The following is a 10,770-nucleotide window of genomic DNA, read 5'->3' as shown; positions in this document are numbered from 1 at the left end:
AAAATCGCATAACAGCCAAGCATACACCCAGCAGCGCTGCTGATGCCTGAACGGTATGTGGAATGAAGTGGGCGGGCATCGGGAGGCCACTATGGCAGGGGCAAGCACTATGGGCAGTCTATCTGAAGTGTACCTGGCGTATAAAACGACCCCCCACTTGGAGGCATATTTTTCAGGGCCAAAAAATCGTCTTATATGCCAGCAAATACGGTACATTGGATTGTTAGATAAATTCTAAATTACTTTCCAGCTGTAAAATTCTAAGAATCATCAAACCTTCCTTTCTCAAGGCTCTTAATGAACAACTTGCAGGTTAAAATACAAGCAAAACAGGGCAGCCGGTTATCTCAGGTGGTTAGAGCGCAAGCTCATAGCACTGAGGTCCCCACCCAAGGAGCTGCGCCCTCCACAACTAGATTAAAGACAACTACTTGACTTGGAGCTGATGGGTCCTGGAAAAACACACTGTTCCCCAATAAAATTTATATATATAAACACATATTATTATATATAATTATATACATTATAAATATATAAACACATATACAAGCCAAACAGAAATTCTTTCCTGCTTTGTGGCATAATATAGCAACCACTGCTAGAGGGCACATTGTGAGCTATTGTCTGGGGAAGGGGAGAAGGCTAGAGTCACTGGGGGTTAATCTCATCAGGAGCTGGAAACGGTAAGTCCTTCACCAATGAAAGACATGGACAGAAGCAGCCACTAATGTTTCTGACCACAGAGAATAGCAGCAAGTAAGATATCAGACTAGAGAGTCTTTTTTGCTTAATACTTCATCTTCTCAGCCATCCCAGCAAGTCACTCCCACGGGGTGAGGGAGTTATATTACTGAAAACACTTTTGTTTGCAAGTGACTGAAAACTTAAGCCAAAAGGACTGAACTAATGTCTAACTGATATATCTAGAGATATGTATTTTTGGAGAAATAAAATTGCTTGGAGAAGAGCTTGGTTCCTGGTTCAAATGACACTACCAAATTAATTTCTTGCTTCAGTTTCTTTGGATCTCTCTCTCTCTCTCTCTCTGTGTCTCTCTCTCAACCCCCACCCCCACCCTCCTGCCACTCCCAACCCCCCTTTCAGGCTCTGTAGGTGAACCAGAAGGTTCAGGTCCACAGCAAGAGAGAGTCCGCTTCCCTAATCTGCAATCCCAGGATTGAGTCTCATTGTCCTAATTGGACAGATCTGGCTTGTATCCCTGACTGTGGCCCAAACTCTGTGACTAGGAATGTGGAACAAGCAGAGTGAATCAACTTTAGTCACACACTAAACATCTGGATATGGAGGTGGAGTCAGCTTCATGCTGAGCACATAAACTGGGTGTGGGGAAGTTGGGATACCTTGACCATAAGAAGAAAGACTAGATAATGAGTGGCAAAAACAACAGATAAAACCTCCATACATTCCCAAATGTAAAACCTCAAAGAAAGACAGTTCAAAGTTTCATCTAGTTAATGTATCCATCTTCAAGCATAAATCTCTGAGTCATGTGCAGTCTCGCAGTCACATGAAGTTGCTGGTCCTCGTGATCCATTGACCCACGGCTAATGAATAATTTTAACTATACCAGCACACTCAACCTGCAATGGCAGCCCACTGTCCCATGACTAGCTAGTAAGTTTAACTATCCCAACACACACAATGAACAATGATGATGAAAAAGCAGAGTAACTATAACCAAAACATTTAGTTAAAAAGCAGTGTGTGTGTGGGGGTGGTAAATATGCCCACTGCGTCCCAGTTTATAGTATGCATCCTCTCCTGTGGGCATGGAAAGCAATGGCACTGCCTTGGCAGAGAAATCTTCTTTGATCAGTCAGTCTGGTTGACTTTGACCTTGGTTCTGTTCTCTGAGATCATTACCCATCATTACTTTTTTCTCATAGCTTCTGGTTCTAGTCTGTGGAGGGACCTCCCCTGTACATTGTCTTGCTCAAGAGTTGCGTACTGGGGAGGATGACTTTTTTGGAGTCCACTTCATCCTGTAGATGTCAGGAACCTGGGGGTAATTTTAGGTGTCGACCAGATATCTTCACTGACCTACTGCTTCACCTCAGTCAATTTTACATTTCAGGTTCTAGCTTTTGCAAAACACCATGGCAGGAATTAATTTTAATAATTTCAGTACTCTTTCACTTGAAAATGATAAAAAGATGAACTCAAACTTGCTAAGCAAAAGGAGGAATTTATTGATGTTAATAACTGAGAAATCCAAGGATAGCATTGGCTTCAGGTAGAACTTGTTTACAGATGTGCACCAATCTCTATTTATTGATCTACTTCTTCTAGGCCTGCTCCCTTTTCAGATTTCATATGGTGATTGCTAGTGGCATCAAACTCATACCAGAATAGTTCAGAATAGTTTCTGGGATGTCTTGTTCCACACGCGTGTGTGCGTGCACACACACACACACACACACACACACACACACACACACACACACACCACCCACCATACAAATCTACTGAACATGTGGATAGAAAACTGGAGGTTGCTTGTGGTTTCTCATATTCCCCATCTGGGAAGAAACTTGAAAGCATGGATTCCCCATATGGGGTACTGAGTCATAGAAAACATGTAGTGTAACCCAGATCTTACTAGCCTAGCAGAGGGTTCAGTGCAGGAAAAGTATTGTCTAAACAATTTGTAGTTTTGGCTTTGTTCCTCCGAGTACTTTTTATCCCTGAGAGTGCTGAAAATGAACATTTACATCACGGCGGCAACAACAGAGTCACTGAGGTCACTGAGATGACAGTAGCTGTGTAGCACCTCTCTCTGACATGCTGTGATAGTTCATTTAAGGTGTCAACTTGGCTAGGCCACAGTACCTGATATCTGTTCAAACACTGGTCTGGATGTTGCTTGAAGGTATTTATTTCGATGAGATTAACATTTAAGTCAGTAGTCTTTGACTCAAGCAGATCAACATCATAATGTGGGTGGGCCTCATCTAATCAATTGAAGACCTTAAAAGAAAAAGACTGACATTACCTTAGGAAGAGGGAATTCTATCCAAACACTGTCTTCAACACTGGATTCAAACTGCAGCATCAATACTTACCTGGGTCTTCAACTTGCTAGTCTACCCTGCAGATTTTTTTATTCTTCAGCCTCCACAATCACAAGCCAATTCCTTAAACATCAATCAATCTTTCTCTCTCTCCACAAACACACACACACACACACACACACACACACACACACACACACACACACTGCTAGCTCTGTCTCTCTGGAGAACCCTAATACACATGCTGATGTGAATGTGGTACTAATACACTGGGCAGAGCCATCTGAATCCTTAGATTAGTTTCCTATTGTTGCTGTAACAAATTACCATAAATTTAGTAACTTAAAACAGTATACATTTCTTATTATGTAGCTTTAGAAGTCAGAAGTCTGACACTGGTGTCATGATCTAAAATCAGTGTGTCAGTAGGCCTGCATCCCGCCTGGAGCCTCTAGGAAAGAATCCACCCATCCCGTTGCCCTTTCCAGCTCTAGAAGACCTCTGAATTCTTTGGCTTGTGGCCACTTCCCACATCTTCACAGCCTGCGGTGTGGCATCTTCCGGTCTCTCTCTGAGTCTAATTTGCCTACCTCTCTCTTATAAGCACCTTGTGATCTTGAGCCCACCTGGATAATCCAGGATCATCTCCCTCAAGAACGTTAATTTAATCACATCTGCAAAGTCCCTTTTGCCACATGAAATGCCATGTTCACAGCTTCCAGGGATTGGCATGTAGACATTTTTGGGGGGAAGGAGGATTATTATTCTACCTACCACAGCCCTATAACAAAAACTGTCCTTTTGTGATGTATTTAGTCACCCATATAACAAGTATTTGCTGAGCGCCTCCTATGTGCTATGAGCTGGGACAACTTTGTGTTGCTGTAGAAGTTGGTGTTTCAGCCAACAGTAAACAAGACAGGTTGGGTTTTCATGCCCATGAAGCATACATCTAGTAGGGCCAGATGCAAAACAGATAAGTATATAAGTATATATAATAAGGCAATTTCAAACAACGTTATGAAATCTGAAAAAAATAAAAGGGACTAGTGTGATAACTGGAGGTGGGGTGGGGTTGCTTCCAAGGTCAAGGTTTTTGAGCTGCAATTTGAATTAGAAGAAGCCATCAGCCAAACCAAGACATGTGAGAAGGACATTTCAGGCAGAGGAAACGGCTGTTGCATAGGCCTCAGACAGTGAGTAGTGTGATTTGATTGAAGAAAAGGTCATGCTGGAGCACAGGGGAAGTGTGGTACAAAATGGTGCCTGAAATCTAAGCAGGGTGGGTCATGCAGGGCTTTGTGGTTGCATTTATTAAAGGACTTTTGGGAGTCATGGTTTTCGCCCCATAGGATGTTCATTGGTAGAGAAACATGATAACACCAAGGAACTTGCTCATCAGGTAAGCTGCTATCACCATTTTCTGAGGAAAATGTGTCCAGAACCTTCCATTCAGTCCTATCCCTACAGCATTTCACCCCCTAGACTATTTCTTACCACACAGCAGTTTGCCACAGTCAGTATACCTACAGAATTTAAGCAGTTAGCAAAAATTTTTGAGCTTACATATAAATATCCCAATTTGCTGATCGTTTTTCAAATGCATTTTGCCTATGTGGAAATATCCACAACATATTCATAGGAAAAGAGAAAATTAGATGTGTTGTCTCTTAGCTCAATGATTCAGTATTAGCTTCTTATCAGTAAAAGGAAAATACAGATGCTCCCTGCCTCTCCCCACCCCAACTTAACTAGGTTTCAGTAAGATCTATTTTAGGTTTCTTCACAACAGGAGAAAGTCCCTGTGTTTCTCAACACATATAAAACTGCAGGAAAAAGAGCTGAAAAGTAAAGGAGAAAATTGCTTTGGTAATCTTGCAGTAATTCATCTTGGGGGAAAAAAATGTCACCACCTTATTTTTAAAGTCCAAATAAAAAGAAATGTATCCTTTGCTATATGAGCAGTTAGGCCAGGAATCGGGAACCTTAGTTAAGTAGCAATTTGGGAATCATAGTTGAGAAATAGCCTATTAAACAAAAAGCATTTTGAAACAAACAAACAACAAACAAGGGATGGCTTGATCTGTGGTAAATACCTAGCTCTAGCTCTAGCTCTAGTTCTATTCATAGCTTTATCCATATCTGATTTCTCCCTTCCCTACCTCCCCACCCATTTCATTAACTTATAGTTTATTCTTTCAGTGTTTCTTTTAGCAATAATAAGCAAATACAAACATATTCTTATTGTCTCTTATTTCTTACAAAAAAAGAAAGTATATTACCCTATACTTTGCTTTTTTTCCAGATATCTTTGGAATACTTCCCTATCAGTTTCTTTCTCTCCCTCCCTCTCCCCATGCTCTTCCCCTACCCCTCCAGGTTGCTTTATACTACTTAATTTTATGGTTATACTATCATTTATTCAATCTTGTATGATGGATATTTGGATTGTTTTCTATATACTGTTATTATACAGAGGATGTCCAAAAAAAGGATATATATATATATTTTAAGGAAGAAAAAAGTATTAAAATTGTAATACTCAATATATACCAATAACAATAGATGAATACAAGTCACATTTGACTCTGCAATTTCAAGAAGTGCTCAACATGGTTTCCATCAGCATACTTTTAATACAGTTTTTTTTATTTCTTAAAATGTGGATACATCTTTTTGGCACCCTCTGTATGTAATGGTGCATATATAACTTTGGTTTTGTGTTTGTCAGAGTGCATCTTCAGGCAAACTCCTAGAAGTGGGATCGCTGTGTCAAAGGGTATATGTGGTGTAGTTTTGTTAGACATGGCTGAATTCCCTTCCCACCAGACAGGACCACTGTGTACTCCCCCATCAGCCTATTTCTCCACACACAGCCTCATCGACAGAGTGGGGGTTGTTAGGCTTTTTAATTTTTGCCAGCCTGATAGTTCAGAAATTGTATCACACTATAGGTTTAATTAGCATTTCTCTTATTATAAGTGAAGTTGAATACTTTTCTCATATTTCAATACCAGAGACAAATCTTTATGAAATTGTATAGTCATTGTTTCGCCCACTTTTCTATCAGATTTTGTTTGTCCCCCCTTTTGATAGTAAAAAATCTTTATGTATTAAGGAAATCAGCCCTTTGTCTGCGGCATTCAGATATTTTTTTAACGTTATTTTCTTTCAATTTTGATCATGGTTTCTTTGTCACGCAATTTATTTCTATTTAATAAAATTAATGTCTTTTCTTTTATTGTAATGGTATTTAAATCTAGTTAAAAAAAACTTTGTCTACTCCAAAATTATGAAAAACCTACCCATGTCATCTGCTAATAGTCATATGATCTCATTTTTACACTTACATTTCTGATTTATTTTGAATTTTTTCTGGTGCATTGTGTGAGGTATGAATCCAATTTTATCTTTTTTCCAAATGGTTATTCAGCTGTCCCAAATTTATAAAATGTCCATGTTGCCCCCAGTTATTTGAGATATTACTTATTCAACATTTTCATAGGCACTTGGGCTTATTCCTAGGTTTTGTACTATGTTTCATTGGTGTATCAACTCATGTACCAGTATCACACTTTTTAAATCAAGATTTAGTAGGATATTTTAATGTCTCATAGGGCTACTTCTCCTTTCTTCTTCTTTTCCAGGGATTTCTGAGCTATTTTGTATGTTTAGTTTTTCATATGATCTCAAAAACAAATTATCTTGATCCAAGAAAAAAAGTTATTTGTATTGGGATTGCACTAAATTTATATATTAAGTTGAAGAAAATTTATATATATTTTTTCATTTTCAAAAAATTTGTAAAGAGCATGCTTTATTTTTGCATTGATTCTTAATTGCTTTCTAATATTTCATACCCCACTGTGGGTCACTTAGATTCCATTTTTTCATTATTACAAGTATTCAGTGAATATTCTTATGTATGTCTGCATGTGCCCATGTGTGAGAGTTTCTCTAGAGTAACTTAGATGTTAAATTACTATTTATGTTATAGGTCATACATAGTTTCAACTTCACAGAGGTGTATTTATATTTTTAAGATTTTTAATAAAATATAGCTAACATACAATATCATATTACTTTCAGGGGTACACCATAGTTATTCAACATTTGTATACCTAAAGAAGGGATCACCATGAAAAGTCCAGCAATCATTTGACACCGTACTATGCTATCACAATATTATTGCCTATATTCCCCATGATGTACACTACATCCCAATGACTTACTTGTTTTATACCTGGAAGTTTGGACCTCTTATTTCCCTTCTCCTTCCTTCCCTTTTTAAATTTTCAATTACAGTTGACATTCAATATTATTTTATTTTAATTTCAGATGTACAGCATATAATTTAAGAAGTGATTCCCCTGACTAGTCTAGTAACCACCTAGAACAATACATAGTTAATACCATGTCATTGAAATTATTCCCGGTGCTTTATTTTACATTCCCATGACTATTTTGTAACTACCAATTTGTACTTCTTAATCCCTTCCCTTTTTTTACCTTGCCCCTCAAGCCCCTCCCATCCATCGCCCCAACAAATCTAGTACCCATCTGACACCATATGTAATTATTGCAATTTATTGTCAATATTCCCTGTGCTATTTCCTACATCCCCATAACTACTTTGTAACAACCAATTTGTATTTCTTAATCCCTTCCCCTTTTTCCACCCACAACCCCAACCCCCCTCCCATCTAGCAACCATCAAAATGTTCTCTGTATCTATGAGTCTGTTTCTGTTTTGTTTGTTAATTTTGTTCTTTAGATTCCACAGGTAAGTAAAATCACATTACATCTTTCTTTCTCTGTCTGACACACTCCACTCAGCACAACACCCTCCAGGTCCATCCATGCCACCAGAGATGGCAATAACCCATTGCCTTCCCTGGTCGATCAATATTCCACTGTATATATGTACCACCTTCTCTTTATCCATTCATCCGCTGATGAGCACCCAGGCTGCCTCCACATCTTGCTCATTGTAAACAATGCTGCAGTGAACATATGGATGCACATGTCCCCTCAAAGTAACATTTTGATTTCTTTGGATAAATACCTTGAAGTGGGCTTACTGGGTCCTTCAATGTCTTTTATTATAGCCTTTTTAAAAAGTCTATTTTGTCTGATATAAGTATTGCTACCCCAGATTTTTTTTTGTTTAGTTTCCATTTTCAAGAAATAACTTTTTCCATCCCTTTACTTTTTGTCTGTATGTGTGTTTCATTCTGAAATGGGTGTCTTGTAGGCAGCATAGATAAGGGTTTTGTTTTCTTATCCATTTAACTCCCCTATGTCTTTTGGTTGGAGCATTTAATACATTTACATTGATAATAATTGTTGATAGATATGTAGCTATTGCCTTTTTATTATTTATAATTTTCATTTTCTTCCTTTCTTTCTTCCTTTCTTTCTTCCTTCCTTTCTTCCTTCCTTCCTTCCTTCCTTTCTTTCTTTCTTTCTTTCTTTCTTTCTTTCTTTCTTTCTTTCTTTCTTTCTTTCTTTTTCTTTCTTCTTTCTTCTTTCTTTCTTTTTTGTTTTTTCTGTCTTAAGTAAGTCCCTCTAACATTCCTTGTAATACTGGTTTGGTGGTGATGAACTCATTTAGCTTTTTCTTGTCTGGGAAGTTCTATATCTGTCCTTTAATTCTAAATAATAGCTTTGCTGGATAGAGTAGTCTTGTCTGTACGTCCATAACTTTTATCATATTGAATGTTTCTGTCAGTCCCTTCTGTGGGGTTTTGCCACAAGCACAGCTTATGGGCTGCTGTGTGGAGGTTTACTCTCATTAAGTGGGATTCACCCCAATGGGCTCTGGTGCCCATTACGTGTGTGCCACTTGTGGGGCTAATTGGTCAGTGTTATTCTGTGGTCTGAAGACAGCCAAGTATATTGGTTTTGGGGCCTTTTGGGAGGGGCTCTGGTGCAGGTCCAGGTCAGCCACTGCCTGTGACTGTTTGTGGACTACCTGGTAGGAACTACAATGTGATCTCTGGTCGTTCACTGCCAGTGCTAAAACTGGAGGCACATGGGAGAGGCCACACTATGAACTGAGGACATCTGCCACCAGTACCAGGCTTGGGGTAGCTCCACAAAATACCAGGACACCCCAAGGTCTGCTGCCGCCTGCCAGCTCCCTTAAGTTTCAGCCCCTGATAGAGCCTCATGCAGTATGCAAGGTGGGTGAGGCAGGCTCTCAGGGAGTCATGAGTGTGGGGAGAGTTGTGGTCACCAGGTTAATGTAACTTCTGGTTTGGTGCCAGTGCTGTGCCTGGAGCTACTCAGCAAAAGTCACAGTGCACACTGAGGCCATTCACTGCCAGCTGGGGGCCTGCCAGACTCTGATAGTTTTCCAAGAAAAAGTGCAATGCAGGTGAGGTTGGCTGCTCCTTGAGAAAGTGCCTCCAGCATTGGGGAAGTTGGATGGGGCAGGATCCCAGTGAGTCAGCAGAGTGAAACAACAGAGCTTACAAGGCCAATCAAATTTAGATTTGCCTCCTGTGGAGGCAGGCTCAACACAAGAAAGATGGCACCTGCCTGATGGCTGCATGGGAGAAGGACCTCACACAGGGAAAATGCCTACTGTCCTCCCCCAAAGTCACCCACCTCAGTCTGCATCCCCATATGTCTCCTACACCTCCTGAGTCACTGCCCCTCTACCAAAGCCCAAGGTAAGTGCCTGCGAGTGAATGAATCTGTGAGCAGGCCATTTAAGAGGATGTCTGGGTTCCCCACAGCCTTCCATCCCACCCGGATGGTTGTAATCCCGTTTTTCACAGCCAGATGTTGTGGGGACTCCTTTCTTCAGCACCAGTACTCTGCGCTGGGGAGCCTTGTGTGGGAGACTGGAGTCTCCCAAACCTCTACGGGGAACCAAGACAGCTGATTCTCTATCATCACATGGAGGTTTGGGCTCATTCCCAGTCTCTTGTCCTCCTACCAGTCTAGGCATGTCTTCTTCTTTCTATTTTTAGTTATATGACTTCTGTTTGGCTGGACATCAGATGGTTCTCCAGGTTGATTGTTCTATAATTTAGTTGTAATTTTATGTGTTCACAGAGGGATATAGGCACAGCATTTCTTTACTCTGCTATCTTAGATCTCTTTCTCAAAATTGATATCTTTATGATGTTGAATTACCCTATCCAAGAACAAGTGTATGTTATGTGCTCTTGAGTCTGCTATGATTCCTGGAAACTCTATGAATGAGTGATGTCCACAATGTCCCATTCTCAAACAGCCCTGCTTAGCTCCTATAGACTCATGCCTATGGTTTCTTTTAAGGAGTCAATCCACTTCATAATTGGTCATCTCATATGTGATCAAGAACAAGTATGTCCTTCCATTTGTTTAAGCCTTTGCCTTTATCAGAAGTGTTTTCAAGTTTTCATTATATATTTTGCCTATTTATTGTTAAGTTTATTCTTAAATACTGGGAAGGAGGAGAAATACTGGGATTGGAGAGAAATTTTCCATGGCAATTTCCAATTGTTTATTGTCTGTATACAGTAGTCTCCCTTTATGTATGGAGAATAAGTTCCAAGACCCCAGTGGATGTCTGACACCTTGGATAGTACTGAACCCTATATATATTATGTTTTGCCTGTGCATACATACCTGTAATAAAGTTTAATAAATGAATTAGGCACAGAAAAAGGTTAACAGCAAAACTACTAATAAAATAGAACAATTCTAAGAATACACTGTAATGAAAGTTATGAGACTGCAGTCT

Source organism: Hipposideros armiger, unplaced genomic scaffold (genome assembly GCF_001890085.2).
Source record: "Hipposideros armiger isolate ML-2016 unplaced genomic scaffold, ASM189008v1 scaffold_517, whole genome shotgun sequence".
NCBI lineage: Eukaryota > Metazoa > Chordata > Mammalia > Chiroptera > Hipposideridae > Hipposideros > Hipposideros armiger.
The sequence above is the reverse complement of the archived record's forward strand: the minus strand, read 5'-3'. Positions refer to the sequence as shown.